The sequence below is a fragment of the Pleurodeles waltl genome, chromosome 1_2 (assembly GCF_031143425.1).
Source record: "Pleurodeles waltl isolate 20211129_DDA chromosome 1_2, aPleWal1.hap1.20221129, whole genome shotgun sequence".
Lineage (NCBI taxonomy): Eukaryota > Metazoa > Chordata > Amphibia > Caudata > Salamandridae > Pleurodeles > Pleurodeles waltl.
In genome coordinates, this window is record NC_090437.1 from 430,762,438 (window position 1) to 430,780,030 (window position 17,593).

The following is a 17,593-nucleotide window of genomic DNA, read 5'->3' on the forward strand; positions in this document are numbered from 1 at the left end:
CTTGAATGCAGAGGTGTGAGGGCCCAATGGAGGTCTCTCAGTGGCCAGTACCAGCAAGTGATGTCAGAGACCCCTCCTGATAGGTGCTTACCTGGTTAGGTGGCCAATCCTCCTCTGAAGGATATTTAGGGTCTCTCCTGTGGGTTTCTCTTCGATAACGAATGCAAGAGCTCACCAGAGTTCCTCTGCATTTCCCTCTTTGACTTCTTACAAGGATCGATCGCTGACTTCCCCAGGACGCCTGCAAAACCACAACAAAGTAGCAAGAAGACTACCAGCAACATTGTAGCACCTAATCTTGCCGGCTTTCTTGACTGTTTCCTGGTGGTACATGCTCTGAGGGCTGTCTGTCTTCACCCTGCACTGGAAGCCAAGAAGAAATCTCCTGTGGGTCGACAGAATCTTCCACCTGCTAATGCAGGCACAAAACTTCTGCATCACCAGTCCTCTGGGTCCCCTCTCATCTTGACGAGCGTGGTCCCTGGAACACAGGAGCTGGATCCAAGTGACCCCGACAGTTCAGTGGTCCATCCGTCCACGCCAGACAGTAATCCTGTGTACTGCGTGAACTGCAGCTGCTATGGCTTCTGTGTACTTTTGCAAGGAATCCTTTGTGCACAGCACAGCCCAGGCCCCCAGCACTCCGTCCTGCATTGCTCAACTCGCTGACCTCCGGCTTTGTAGGACTCTCCTTTGTAGTGTTGAGACGACCGCCATGCTCAGATTTCTTGAACCCCTGTTCAAGTGCTTCTGCGGGTGCTGCCTGCTTCTGTGTGGACTCTCTGTGCTGCTGAGCACCCCCTCTGTCTCCTCCTCCAAGTGGCGACCTCCTGGTCCTTCCTGGGCCCGGGCAGCACCCATTTTCTTCAGCTGCGACCTTTGCAGCTAGCAAGGCTTGTTTGCGGTCTTTCTGCATGGAAAGAACTCTGATTCCTCCAGCACACAGTGGGACATCTTCTGTACAAAGGAGAAGTTCCTGGTATCTTCCGTTGTTGCAAAATCTTCTGCTTCTTCCACGCAAAGGCAGCCATTTTGCATCTTCATCTGGGGTTTAGTGGGCTCCTGCCCCCCCTCGACACTTTCGGGACTCTTGGACTTGGTCCCCTTCCTTTGCAGATCCTCAGGTCCAGGAATCTGTCTTCAGTGCTTTGCAGTCTGTTGTGGTTTTTGCAAAATCTCCTATCACAACTTTCTAGGGAAGTAGGTTAAACTTTACTCCTACTTTTCAGGGCCTTGGGGTGGGGCATCTTCGACACCCTTAGTGTTTTCTAACAATCCCAGTGACCCTCTACACACTACACTAGGCCTGGGGTCCCTAAGTGGTTTGCATTCCACTTTCTTAGTGTATGGTTTGTGTTGCCCATAGGCCTACTTCATCCTATTGCATTCTACTGTGTTTGCACTACTTTTCTAACTGTTTACTTACCTGATTTTGGTTTGTGTGTATATTTTGTGTATTTTACTTACCTCCTAAGGGAGTATAGCCTCTGAGATTGTTGTGATTCTTATGATATAGTGCTATGTGATATAAGTGGTATAGTAGGAGCTTTGCATGTCTTCTAGTTCAGCCTAAGCTGCTCTGCTATGGCTACCTCTATCAGCCTAAGCTCCTAGAACACTACTAATCTACTAATAAGGGATACCCGGACCTGGCACAAGGTGTAAGTACCATCAGGTACCGACTATAAGCCAGACCAGCCTCCTACATCGTCTATATAGTATCACTAATTCATTATATAAATTTCGCAGATCTGCTATTTGCATATTTGGTATGCCTGGGTGAGGTGTGTATGTGGAAAACATAGGCCATGTTGGTCCATCATTACTTAAAGGACTTAGGGCCAGATGTAGCAAAGGGTTTGCGAGTTGCAAACGGCCAAAAACGCCGTTTGCGAGGCGCAAAAGCCCCTCTGCTATGCAGAAATGCATTTTGCGAGTCGGATCCGACTCTCAAAATGCATTTCCGACTCGCAAATAGGAAGGGGTGCTTCCTTCCTATTTGCGACTCGCAATGCTATTCAATTTCATTTGCGACCGCAAAAGCGGTCGCAAATGAAATCGCAGTTACGATCCACTTGAAGTGGATGGTAACCCAGTTGCAAACGGGAAGGGGTCCCCATGGGACCCCTTCCCCTTTGTGAATGGAAAAAAATATATTTTTTCAGAGCAGGCAGTGGTCCAATGGACCACTGCCTGCCCTGAAAAAACCGAAACTAAAGATTTCGTTTTTTTTTTCCAAGTGCAGCTCGTTTTCCTTTAAGGAAAACGGGCTGCAGATGGAAAAAAGAAAACTGCTTTATTAAAAAGCAGTCACGGACATGGTGGTCTGCTGACTCCAGCAGGCCACCATCCCCGTGAGTGCCCATACTCGCAATGGGGTAGCAAAATGCGACCCACCTCATTAATATTAATGAGGTGGGTCTTTGCGACCCCATTGCGAGTTGCAGAAGGTGTCTGAGACACCTTTCTGCATGCCAAATGGCGAGTTGCAATTTGCGAGTCGCACAGACTCACAAATTGCAAGTCGCAATTTGTTTTTTTCCTACATCTGGCCCTTAGTCTCACTCTTTGTATTACATGTGGTAGGGCGTCTTCAAATCAGTTCTGATGGTCTTGATATGTGAGCGACACTGCCTACTGTTCAGGCCTGACACCATCCTTTGAAACGATAGCGAAGTCAACACGAAGCACAGCACCAGAAGGCCCCTAGAATAGCCACCAAACATCGATGGGCTTACTCTATTGGGGAACCTTGAACTTTTGCCCCATAACACTTATGGACTAAAGGGTGGAAGTACTTCTAAGCACATCCCTGGTAGGAAAACAAAGAGGGTATGACAAATATAAACGACAACCCTCTTCCTGACGCAAACTAATGCCCTGTTCAGAGATCCATATAAAGGACCCCCTCACTGAGTTAGCGAGATAGACCACCATGACGGGACAACACAAATGCGAAGGGGAAGGACCCGCATTGATCTGCAACAGCGACCTACTTGATGTAGTAGGTGCTCAGGCCCAACCTCCGGGAGCCCCCCACTGCGAATGTTGCCTCCTTACTAATAGCCCCAGCATCTGAAAGGGCCCAGAGGGAGATCCAGGCATAGAGCACAAGGCACTAGACGACACAGGACCGAGGCCTATGGCCAACTGGATGGCCTGGGAGGACAAGCGAGAACGTCATCCGCAGTCCGCACATCTCCTCAACTGCCCCATACTACGTGCAAATCTACCCTTTACTCAGCCATTGCTTCCTGAGACTAGCCCTCTGCAACTATTGCAGCCTCAAGAACCGGTCCGAACTCTGAGGGAAATGCCAAACGAGAAGTCTTCAGGTAAACATTCCTGACAACTGCTATTTTCAGAGGCTATTGCACAACCAAAAACCATGGCGGCACAGGCGGCAGCATCACCCTGCCCCACATCTTCGCCAGAGGACCCCCTGCACTGGAAGCAACAGATCGTATATTGCAGGAGATTGCCTCGGTGGGATGTCCTCTTTTAGGCAATGGACCTAAAGACAACAGACTTAACTGTAGCCTCTTCCTCCATCCGGGCTGACATCGCCGGCTTCCGGGAGACAGCGAACGCCTTAGACCAACGACTCACAGCTGTGGAAGACCAAGTAGCGGCATTACCCGACCAGGAGAAAGAGCTAAGATCCCTCTGAGCAAAGGTCACTGATCTGGAAGATGGGAGTCGTAGGGACAACGTACACTTCTTTTGCATCCCGGAACATAAAGAGGGATCTGATATCAAGGCCTTTCACAAATCACTCCTGTCTGAACTCTTTGGCATAGAGTTCTCACCACCACCCGAGTTCCAGAGAGCCCACAGGTTCAGCCCACCCCATAAAGCCACCTCCGACAAACCACAGCCTATCATAGCATGCTTTCTATGCCATGAGCAAGCCCGCCAGGTCCTTTCAGCAGCTAAAACACACGGCCCGGTCTCCCTGGAAGGTCACGAGATCAGAGTAGCTGCGGATTTCTCCAGACTGACAAATGAAAAACGAAAGGCAGTTCTGGCTCTCCGCCCGCAACTCAGGAACCTAGACATTGAATATGGCCTATTTGAACCAGCGCGTATGTGGATCACTTACCATGGCAAATCCAAAGACTTCACTGAACCAGAAGACCTCTGCTCCTTCCTGAATGACCTTGCTTCACACCCCATGGACACCTCACCTGGACACATGGACCATGACTCCTTCCAGACTGCGAACGCCCCTACTGCCACAACCTTGCGATCCCAACCCCAGCGCCCTTCTTCACAAAAGAGAGGCAGAATGTATGAATGCCCCCCTAAATCCCAAGACAACCATGAACGTATCCTGCAGGCAGTAATTGACCACACCCAGGACATGGGCAGAGACAAATCCTGTTCCTCCCTGAAACCGTCATTGGATGATCATCCAGGACATTGAACACCCAGAGTCCCGGAGGAACGCCAGATCCATACCCGTCGCCAGGTCCACTCACCTTCGGAAAGCTAAGCGGCAAACCCAATTAATCTAATCGAGGACTGTCAGAGTCACCAGATCCTCGGGGTCTGTGCACGTTCCCAACACGTCCACCACTGAACAGCTTCAAGACTCTGATAGATAAATCACAGAGACTGAGAGAGTTCAAGAGGGGAAGAGGGGATTAGGAAGGGAACAGCTGGGAAGGAGACCTGTAGTAAGAAAAAGGTTAGAACACACAATATGAAAATTATATCTCCTGAAATCAATACTAGACTATGATTCTAAGCCTAGTCACTCTGAAAACATGAACAATCTAAGAGTTAAGTATAAAATGACTAAGTTTCAAAATTGCCCAGATAGCTGTAGGGGAATCAAGATGAATTAAATGAAAACTTTCTTATTCAAGTACTTTCCTTTACATGAGAATCAGAAAAAACATTCTGACTAAATTTTAAACCAGTCTTATAAATCCTGTTTTGGGAATGTATACTAGGACCATGCAATATTGCATCTAGAAACTCTGGCCTTCTGTGTACTCTTAAAATGTTTCAATACAAATTGCGCATATTGCAGATATATATATATATATATATATATATATATATATAGTAAACACCATAAAAGGATTGTGCACCATGAATAACACAATATGGATTAAGGAAACAAATCACATAACTTGTCAACTCGAATATTACATAATAAATATCTTAGAATAGTGGCATACAATATACAACATGAATTAAACTTGAGGAGAGAATCGTGCGTCTTGTCAATTCGAGTGTTACCATGTAAAATACCAAGAAATGGTAGCACGCAATGAATATCAAAGTCAAATCATCATTAATCGAATTGCGCGTCTTGCCGATTCGTAAAACACGATGTAAATGTCAAGGAATAACAGCTCACAATAAATAACAAGATCAAAGTACAATGAAACGAATCGCGCTTCTTTTGCCGATTCTTAAGCCACCATGTAAATGTCAAGAAATGGTAGCGCGCAATGAACAACAAAGTTAAATGTTCATGAAACGAGTTGTGCGTCTTGCCAATTTGTAAAACATCATGTAAATGTCAAGAAATAGTAGCACGCAATGGACAACAATGTTTAAACACCATAAAACGAATCGCGCGTCTTGCCGATTCTTAAGCCACCATGTAAATGTCAAGAAATGGTAGCGCGCAATGAATAACAAAGTCAAATCTTTATGAAATAAATTGTGCGTCTTGCCTATTTGTAAACTACCATATAAATGTCAAGAAATGGTAGCGCGCAAGTAATTTGTTACTCATTTAAGAATTAAACCAAGAATATGAAAATTCTCAATAACGGTGTTGTGACAGTCCAACCACCGTCTTACCGCCTGGAACAATGATCACCAATGAAGGATGAGGGCAGAAGACTGGAAGATCCAAATAGGCCGCTGGGACAGGAGCTCAGGAAGAAGCTGCTGCTCTGCACCGGGACCTCTGAATAGTGAGCACTGGGAGTTGGGCTGGCTCTCTTTTATAGAGTCTTGGCCCAGCACAGAACCACGCACAGGCATGTTGCAGGGAAAGTCTCTGGAAGGCCCTGGAAAGGGGCCACACCCTAACACACTCTGAAAACCTGCAGCAATACATTGCAAAGGAACAGTATTTGTAAGCATATTAAAAATAAGTTTTCAGGATTGAACTCTGCAATGCAAAAGGTTAAACCACAACATATCAGCACAATGCATAAATTACGTTGTTTTGAGAGTGCTGGGTTTTTGCATTTTTGTCGCCAGTAGAGCGCGTACTGCTCTGGTGTTGACAAGGACTGCCTTTTTGGAGGTGGGGGATCTGGGTGGAATTTGGGTCCCAGCCTAATCCTTCTGTATGTAAAAGACCCATAACGGTCAATATTCATTAGCAATGCTACTACCATATCAGCTTCGCACCACAATTATGACTTCTGATTGGATAAATGGAGGTAACTCCAGGGGTTGTAAATGTCATGTTAATTTGTTGTTGCATATTCTATTCTTCATTTCTCCACGATGAGGTCTCCCTGATATAATCGTTACAAGGTTAAAAGTACCCCTCCCCCATGATGAGCCCACCCCGCACTCACCCCTCAAGGTTATTTTACAAACAGGGTACAGAAAAGGCCGGCTCACATCAGTCAACCATCCGCTCCACACACAATGGATGGGAAGAGTATGCAGGGTTCTAGTACAACAAACCCCCAACAACCACACTATGTTCCTGGTAGACCTACCTGATGTCCCTAAACACGCCCTCCAGAGGAAGCCCCGCGGCACAACCACCAACCGCTAAAACAGATTTATTAGGCAATAATTTATTTAGATAGAGACAATAATAACACTACTCCCACCCCGTATTTGCCAGCATTGGGTCTATATCCTCCGAATCTCTATCTGGGCACCCCCACAGACTATAACCTTATCCACCACAATTTTCGGTACTCTGCAACACCTAGCAATACACACACCATGAACTGCACTTACTTACAGATATAAGATGTATGGCATGATTTACCATTTCCGTTTCTCCAAGTCTCGGCCCTCATATCTATAACTTCCAGCGTCCCACCCCCCCCATCAAACAAAACACATGTACCAAGGAGGCTGCCTGACGGACCTCCAAGGCTACTTAAGAACCATCAATCCCCCCACTGTAACCTCACCCTGTAACAATATCCTCTCGGCGCGCGGACCCTACAGGTTCAGACCTGCAGTTTAAAAGAATTTTCGGTAGTGAGTTATTTCTCGCTACTGTTCTTTTTCCTACCCCTTTTCCCACTATCACTCATCCCGGCTCTTTATTTCCAGAGCTTCACACCCTCTTTCCCACCCTTGTACTTATTTGGACCACCAGCCACTTCCCGGCCATCTAGAGATTATTCCTACCTTCCTTATATCTCCCTATATTCTTTGCTACATAATATTTGATATTCCCCTACCCTCTCCTTTTACCTACTTTATCTATTCCTCTCTGTGACGGAGGGTTCTATATCCACCACACTTTTTACTCTTCACAGCATATCCACCACTACACATTTAGGAGGAGCTCTTCTACATCTGACACCCCTTCTCCTCCCCTTTCTCTCTTCATCGCCAAACACAAAATCAGATACACCTCGTAGACTAGATCTCATCTACAGACACCCATGGGATCGATAACTCCACTCACAGTCCTATCCTGAAATGTACATGGTATGACCCACTATGTCAAATGACAGAAGGTACTATCCTATCTCCGCTCTAAACATGTCGATATTGCCTTATAGCAAGAAACACACCTCTCCTCAGTAGAATCTGAAAAACTCCGTAGAGATTGGGTGGGCAAAGTGCTCTTTAGTGGACTGCCACTTATACATGACGGAGCACAGGGCACTGGGAGGAGATGCAGGGTAGCAATTCTCATCTGTCGCTCGCTACAGTTTCGGCTGCTCAAAACGTGGCATGACCCGGAAGGACGTTACGTCCTCACCAAACTCAGGGTTGGCCTCTCCACAATTTGCATAGGTTCCATATATGCTCCCACAGGCTCTAAACGCCCCTTCTTCCTTTCTCTCAATCGCCTATTAACAAAGATTGGTGCCTCACAATATATACTGGGAGGAGACTGGAACATTGTGCAAGATGCCATTCTGGATCGATCAAGCGGTCTCGATACAGGCAACAATGCAGACCGAGCTCTTCTACATGATATCCTTTCTGATCATGGCCTGTTAAACTGTTGGCGTCTATCACACCCTTCTGACCGCAAATATACCTTTATCTCCTCGGTCCATGGGACTCAAACACGGCTAGACTACTTCCTGATCAATCACCGGATGGTGCAATCGATACGACTATCGGAAATTCTCACAGCCGCACTGTCTGATCACTCCCCAGTCTTAATAACATTGGAACTAGGGATGATCACACCCGGCCGTAACCCCTGGCGTCTCCCCAATTCCAGATACGAACCCCAAAAGGAAAGGAACAACTCAAAACTCATGTAGCCACATAGCTTAAAGACAATAAGGGCTCAGTATCATCACCCCAACTTCTATGGGCAGCGGCAAAGGCGACTATTAGAGGTCAGCTAATGAGAGATGCTGCCATCTCCAATGCTCAAAGGAGAGACGAACAGACCAAACTAGAAGAAAGTATAGCCCACGCGACCAGGGAGTACTCTTGAGCCCCTACTTCACTTAAACGCCGTCAACTAGAACAAGCTAAAATGGAGCTCAACTCACTCTACACCTCACGGGCAGAATATGCATTACAGAAGCTGAAGGGCTACCACTACGAACATGGTGAGAAAGCGGGTCGCCTACTAGCTCCCCAACTACATCAAAGAGAAGCCACATTAGCTATACCAGCAATAAACAACTGAGACAACACACTTATTACACATCCGCAGGCAATTGCAAATGAATTTGGCCGCTATTGTCAAGCCCTACATACCCCAGAAACAGTAGAGGCCACTGACCGTTTAGATACCTTCCTACAGAGAGCACATTTACCTTGTTTCACGGCTGAAGGTAGAGCGCTATTAGAGGGTGATGTTAGTAAAGTGGAGATTCAACAGGCAATAGCAAAACTTATCATAAAGCACCAGGAGAGGACGGGTTTACATCCGAATTCTATAAATGGTCCGGAGCTTAAACTGTGGAAGCCTTATATGAGGTATTCCAAGGGGCTGACCAAACCAGCTCCCTCCATCCTCTCTCCAATAAGGCCTCCATCACAGTTTTACCCAAACCAGGTAAAGACCCTCTTCTCTGTGGAAGCTACCTCCCCATCTCCCAACTCAATGGAGACATCAAAATATTAGCGGGGATATTAGCGACACAACTCAAAAAAGTAATTCCCTCCCTAATTCACCACACTCAAGTAGGCTTTGTACCGGGTCGCTCTTCAAGGAACCATCTCCGTACGTTATTTCACACCATTTGGGCAGCGCGAGATTCACGAGAAGAAGCTCTTGCCCTCTCAATTAGATGCTGAGACAGCATTTGATCGAATAGAATTGTGGTATCTTTTCGAAGTCCAAAAACGTTTTGGATTAGGGAATAATTTCATCAATAGAGTACGACTACTCTATGACTCTCCGACAGCCCAGGTAAACTGTAGAGGGTTTCTTTCGGACACCTTCCTGATCCACAGAGGGACTCGACAGAGTTGCCCGTTATCCCCCTTACTATTCCTACTGGCCGTAGAGCCCTTAGAAGCGGTAATCCGGGGCTCCAATCTTACATCAGGAATCCCGATCCCAGACGGATGCTCTACCATTTACCTCTATGCAGATGATATTCTACTCACCCTCACTGACTTACCCAACTCCCTCCCAGCCCTTAAGCAGATATTAACAGAATTTGAACATCTCTCGGGCTACTGGATAAACTGGGAGAAAAGTGGAACACTACCTCTATCCCCTGTAACAGACAGCACTTCCTTACAAGCCCTACCGGTCAAATGAAAACACTCACGTCTTCGTTACCTGGGCATCAACATAAATAGAGGTCTAGAAAAAATTGTGACAGACAATTTAGACCCCTTAATTAACAAAATGAAGCAAGACTTCGAGAAGTGGAAGCAGCTGGGATTTTCCATGTGGGGCAGAGTGCAAACGGTGCGAATGGTAACCCTTCCAAGACTTCTATATGACCTGGGCCTGCTCCCCTACATATACCACTAGCTCTCCTCCGAGAGATTGACCGTTGTATCCGTGCTTTCGCCTGGAGATCCATGCGCCCACGACTATCTAGATCCACATTACTAGCCCGACGTGAATTTGGAGGTTTAAACCTTCCCTCAGTTGAACATTACGCATCCGCATTATATCTTTCGCAGCTGATCTTCCTACTCCTGAATGCACGAGACCCACCGCTTTGGGTGGAAGTGGAAAGAACGCTTGCGGACACCCCACACGGCCTCCAGATGCTATATAATAGAGGCCCGGCGGATCAACGATCCACCAACCCCATAATCGGAGCAATGAGGAAAGATTGGCGACAGGCACATCGTTCCTTGAAAATAGACCCACATTTACATGATATAGTCCCCTTATGGGGCAACAAAGGGTTTCAGATGGGGTGGGAGACTATTTACTGGAGGAACTGGAACCTAAAAGGTATCATGCCGATAGACCAGCTTATCTCCGGAGACACCTGGAAGATGTTCGGAGAACTCAGGGACGAATTAGATCTCCCTGAACATTACTCATGGCATTATCTACAATTACAACACTGTCTAGTACAACGGCTAGGGCGCCTTCCCCGACGACTTGTACACTCCCTGATACTCCAATATCTAGAAACGTGGGGTCAGTTTAAGGGGGCTGTATATGGACTACAGGCAGTATTGAACCGGCACCTTTTCTCACTACTCCTCCTTAATTCCCTTAAGATTAATTGGCAAATTCGCCTGCAGAATGACTATGACCTAGAGGATTGGGCTGACTTGATCAAGGCCAGAGACAGAGGAGCCCGTGAGGCCCGCCTAAAATTCTGTCTTTTTAAGACTCTGCATGATTGATATTGGACCCCCCAGAAACTATGTGCAGCGAGACTATTACCCCATGCGTCTTGCTGGAGATGCTCACACACCCACTGTGACCTAACCCATATTTTACATGATTGCTCAGCTATACAACCCTTTTGGCGGTCGATAGGAAATACTCTTAGGGAAGTGCTACCCCTACCATTACTCCTCACCCCATCCCTTCTACTATTGCATGATACTAGAGAGTTACATAATCTCTCCCGACCTCAAGGCCGACTACTGCACACCGCATTGGCTATGGCAAAATTATGTATCCTTAGACACTGGTGTGCAACAGCCGTCCTTTCCACGAAGAATGGATCGTTGCAATGTATCAGACGGCTTCCCATGAGCGACTCACATATGACTTACAGGATAAAAGCGACGTGTTCTTGCAAACCTGGTCACCCTTCCTCGACGAATTAAGCTTTCCCTACGAGAGCCCACAACTAATCTACACAAGCGAAACCTCACCTCCACCCCACTAACTCATTTAATGTCATCCCCTGCTACATTATATCCCTCTTCTTTCCCCTTGATCCGATCCAACATTGATATTCTATTTAATGCTCACTCACAATCTAGCATGGATGTGTCATCTCCCCAACCCCATCACTCTTCGTATCCCTTACCTCTACATCCACACCTTCATTAACCTACTATCTCCCACCTCCCCCTTCTACGTATTAACACCACTCTGCATGCCCTATGACCCCAGCCCTACCACCTCTACCCTCTACCTATGATTTTGGCTTTCCCCCCTCGGTCACTATTATTATTAATATTATTATTATTATTATTACTTTTTTAGGGTTATTATTATCACCACCTATATCAACACTACCTTTTTTTCTATTCACATCCCAACCTCTATCTAGACCCCACCCCCCTTCCTCCTTTCTGCTTTATTTTTATTTCCCTTTCTTCCCCTTCCCCCCCTTTATCTCCCCCTCCACAGCATATTTGTAGCCTCACCCCTCTTCTCTTGCTAGTCTGCTCCGAACCCCCCCTCTCCATAGGATAATTTCTGCCCCTTGCACCTGATTATTTCATCTCTGCTCTACATAGTGCCATGAATGACCTGTTCTTGTTACCTGTACTATTACGTCTAGGGAATTCCTATACTCCTACGTCCCATACACCTAGATCCCTAACTCAAGTCCCCCCCTCAAACCTCTCCCCCCATATCAAGAGCAGGATACCACTCTCCCCTATATTATGGTAGAACAACCCCCATAACCCTCAGCTATTATTCCCTAAACGGAGATTATTTGGAATTACTCTTCCCACATCATCACCCGCCAAGCCCCTATAACACTCTTTTTTCATTTACCTTACCCTGCTCATCCGGCTTAATTAGGGAAGGATTATCCCTAGGGGTAAAAACAAAAAGCAATAATCTGACCCCTCCCTCTTGGAGACATGGAACAGAACAGCGAGAGATCATCAGATTACTGCTGAATTGTACCACTAGTATAACAATGCTGTAATATAGTTATATCCCAGGGTGGATATACCCTACACCCACAGTTATATTATAATAAGATAAGGTGTGAGAACCTCCTTGAACTATTGTACTCTAACTATTGTTTGTTATAAGATCAATATACTGATGATAATAGTTATACATCGCAAACATAAATATTGGTTTAAATTGTTTCCTAATTTGACATGTGTGTATACGATGGATCACAGACTGTATGTGTCACGCAAGCCCTGAAGGGTTAAGCTTTGTTTTCTTTTGTACACCTGTTTAACGATGTGAAAATAATAAAAAAGTGCAACACAAAAAAACAAAAACAAACTAGGATTCACTACACTGGTAGATGTTGATGCAGTGCATGCAGGTGTGAATGTGGACATGACTGTGAGGGAGGTGGAGGAGGAGGAGGAAGGGGACACAGTGGAGGCAGTGGATGTGGTTGTGTGCTACTGTCTGGTGTTTGTGTGAGTGCTTGTGGGCTGAAGTGTGGTGCCTGTGTTTGACCGTGCTACTCTTGTGTGATGTCTTGTGTGCATGCTCGTCTGTATGTGTACATGGGATGGGTTGGGGTTTAGGAGACTGGGACTGGGAAGTGGTAGTTGGAGGGGGGACGGTAGGAACAGGGACAATGGCGGCCATCAGAGAGGAGGCCAGAACCTGAATCGATCTCTGGTGGGCCACCAATCCACCGTGGATGCCCTCCAGGAATGCATTGCATTGCTACACATGGGATGCCAGCCCCTGGATGGCATTCACAATGGTTGACTGCCCTACAGAGATGGAAATCAGGAGGTCAATAGCCTCCTCACGCAGGGCAGCAGGGCTGACTGGGCCAGGGCCTGAGGTGCATGGGGCGAAGGAGATGCCCACCCTCCTGGGTGAGCGGGCACGGGCAACTCGCTGAGGGGTTACTGGGAAGGCGGTGCTGGTACAGGGTGGCAGCTGTACCTGCAGCTGGGATGGTCACAGAGGTGTCCGCCACCACCACAGACCTTCCATCGGAGGAGGTATCTCAGTCAGTGTTGTCAACTCCTGTCTTCACTGTGGTGCTCCCCTCGCCCTCCGTCTCACTGGTTCCCTCGGCGTCGGTGGACTCTGTCTCCTGGGTCCTGTGAGATGCAAAGCCCTCTGTCACCGGTGCCCCTGCTCCTCCACCAGATGATGTTAATGCACACATGGACAGGATGACAGAAGAAAAAACGGGGAGAGAGAGAAAGGGAGCACTAGGCCAATTACTGCATCTACACCACAGAAGACATACACAGTATTGTCACACATAGGGATCAGGATTTAACTCTATGCATTGCACTGCCAAACAATTGGATATATGCCACAGCAAGATGAGGGCCAACCACCGCCAACTGTACCCCTCCTGGGACCCACCAAGCCCTGTCTGACATGGAATGTAACCTAGCTAGGTCACCTTGTTTTCCCTTTCAACCATTACCCTGGAGCTGGATCACGCTGCAATGTCTGGCCTGGCATTAAAGGGCACCCACTAACTGACACCCACCACCCGGATCCCATGCCACCTACAAATTATTGTTGTAACGGCCACTGTACTCACCCCCTTGTGGCTGCTGTGATGCCATCAAGCGCCCATCCAGCTCTGGGTAGGCCACTGCCAGTATGCGGGCCATCAGGGGGGTCAGGTTCAGATGAGCACCCCTTCTTCATTGGGAGGCCATCCCCAGTTGTGCCTTCACGTTCTTCCATGCCCAGCATCTCAGATCCTCCCACCGTTTCCGACAGTGGGTGCTCCGCCTGCCATAGATCCCCAGGGTCTACATGGCCTTGGCAATAACATGCCATAATCCCTTCTTTTGATGGGCGCTGACCTGCAGAAGCAATAAAGACGTGAGGACACCATTACACATACAATCCAGCCTGTCACACATATGGCCAACCAATTCTGTTTCCATCACCAGTGACACTCACATCTCCCGGCACACATCATGTACACCACCACATGACATCCCCACCGATGACATGATGCATGCACACACATCTCCATGCATCCTTCCCACATGCATCGTCCCCAAGGTGTACTCAACTGTTGGTCTGGAGGCCCATACAGCAGTCCGTACTAGGGTAAGACCCCATTTACCAATCGGTCCAACTCCTCCACAGTGAAGGCAGGGGCCCTTACCCTGGTCGCATGGGCCATGGTAGGTTCCAGACACAGGTCACAGCAGCACACACAGTGTAGGTGTTTTCCTCTTGAAGGCCAGGAAACAAGTGAGGAATCAGATAGAAAATGGCAATCACGTCTGCAGCGGTGTTCACTGTCACTGCCGGCACAGATTCACACTGGCCATTGTACTCCATAGAGCGCTATATTATCCAATGAAGAATTGCACGGCGGTGCATGATCGCCTTCCGCCACGAAGCTCAACGTCAGCAGAGTTACCTCAGTTTCACCTGTCCCTACATACAGGACAGGCAGTTGCCATTTAATGGGGGTGGACAGCAATCAGATTAACCTTAACTGCGTCACTGCATAGATTTGCACATACCTTGCCATTGCCACTGTCCCATCACATAAATGCACTATGCACACTGAGGTGGTGGTTCCATTCTTCAAATTGTGACAGCCTACTCACTCTTGTGTCCCTTAGATACCTACTGCTGCGGATGAATGGGAGGAGAAGATGAACCCCTGTTTAAAGACCCCTTGTGGACTTTGCTACACTGGAGGACAGGCACATTATACTGACTAATAGACTGGACAGGGCCACAATCACAGAGCTATGTGCCCAACTGGAGCCTGAACTGATATCAGCTATCCGTCATCCCACTGGGATCCTCCCTCTTGTGCAAGTACTAGCAGTGCTCCATTTACTGGCAACTGGTTCTTTCCAAGTGACAGTGAGCTTAGCAGATGGAATGTCACAGCCAATGTTTTCAATCGTGCTGGCAAGGGTCTTGTCTGCCCTAGTGAAACACATGTACAGCTACTTTGCTTTCCCCCAGGTGGAAGATTTGGTCACTGTGAAGGCAGGATTCCATGCAATGGGGCAGATCCCCAATATTATTGGGGCGATTGACGGTACACATATTGCGTTTGTCCCCTCCGCCAGAATGAACAGGTGATCATGATTCGTAAGAGTTTCCACTCACTCAATGTGCAAATGGTGTGCTTGGCGGACCAGCACATCTCCCACGTGACTGCCAAGTATCCTGGGTTGCTGCATGATGCCTTCGTCCTGAGGAATAGCAGCATTCCAAATGTGATGGCCCAACTTCAGAGGCACAGGGTATGGCTAATAGGTGAGCCAGAGCACCCACCCACTTTATGTCAGTGTATGCCTTCAGTTGTTATCCCCAAAAGATTGTGTAAGGCTAAATGTTGTCCCTCAATACATGCAGGTGACTCTGGTTACCCAAACCTATTGTGGCTCCTGACCCCTGTGAGGAATGCCAGGGCATGGGCTGAGAATCATTAAAATGAGGCACATGGGTGAACCAGAAGAATAATCAAGCAGACCTTAGGTCTCCAGATGGCCAGATTCAGGTGCTTCCATGTGACAGGTGGATCCCTGTGCTACTCACCAAGAAAGGTCTGCCAGATAGTAGTGGCATGCTGCATGTTACATGTTGCACAACCTGGCCCTCAGACGAAATGTGCCTTTTCTACAGGAGGAAGGTACTGGAGATGACCCTGTGGCAGCAGTGGACCCTGAGGACAGTGTGGATGAGGAGGCAGAGGATGAGGATGAGGCCAACAGAACATCAGTTATACGTCAATATTTTTAATGACACACAGGTGATTTATCTGTGTGGCTGTAGCATGATGGCATTCACTTCCTTTGCATCTCAACTTACTGTCACCTATGGCTTCTCATTTTCCAGATATTGGTGATATGACAACAATGTCCTGATGCGATCACTGCAGACACTTACAGGTCATTATTTGTATGCTATCACGGTGTTCAGATCATTTGCACTAGATGTGACTGTCCCCACAAATGTACATTTTCAAAACATAAAACAGTGTCACTCAAATTGTGTTCAAGGGTGTTTATTTTAGTACAAATAAGTGACTGAAAGGTGCAATGGAACGGGGTGATGGTGGAGGATGGTCCAGGGTAATGTTCCAGTCTGCTTGTGGTACAGGCCCAGTGTCCAAGGGGCCATAGGAAGGGGAGCAAAGGCAGTTCAAATTGGACAAGGTGACAGGGTGGGACACAAGGGGGACAATGAGGAGAGTCTCATTTCCTAGTGGTGATCTTGGTCTTGGCAAGTGTCTCTGGCTTCTGTCTGGTTCGCAGGGAATGTTTGCAGGGTGGTTCACCTTCTGCAGAGGTAGGGGTGCTAGTGGCCCGTGGGTCCTGTGGTGGGACCTCCTGTCCACTGGCTGCAGCGGATGTGGTGGGCTGGTCAATTGACTGGCTAGCGGTAGGGGCCCGCTCCTGTGCAGTCCATTCCCTTATGATGTTGGCCATATCTGCCAGCATCCCTGCTATGAAAACCATGGTGGTGTTGAGGGCCTGCAAGCCCTCCCTTATCTCCTGCTGGTGTTCCTCCTGCAGCCGCTTTGTCTCCTGCATGTTGTTCAGGATCTGGCCCATTGTGTCCTGAGTTTGTTGGTAGGCCCCCAGGACATTAGTGAGTGCCTCCTGAAGAGTTGGTTCCCTGAGCCTTTCCTCCCCCTGGCACACACCAGTCCTCCCACTGTCCCTGTTGCCCTGTTCCCCAGTCCCCTGAACGGTGTGCCCACTGCCACTGACCACAGGTCCCTGATTGTCTTGGTGGCAAGGTGTGGACTGGGGTCCCTGTACAAGTGGGCACACTGCTGATTGACGTGTCCTGGGGACAGATGTGTGGGGATGCTGGGTAGGTACTGTGGTGTTGGATACTGATGGGGGAAGCTCTGTGGTGGACTACGTGTGGGCTGGGGTGTCCGACTGACCAGTGGTCCTTGATGGGCCAGGTTGTTGATCAAGATCCTGAAGTCCGTAAGGAGAAGATGAGCTCAGTGCCTGTGTTGCGACTGGAATTGCGACCCACCGATCGAAGCACAGCCGACCTGGGACGACGCAGACAGACTTCCAGAGAGGAATCAACGCAGTGCCTGCTGTGCGGGAGAAATTTTCACGCAATGCCCACTGGATCGACGCAGCACTT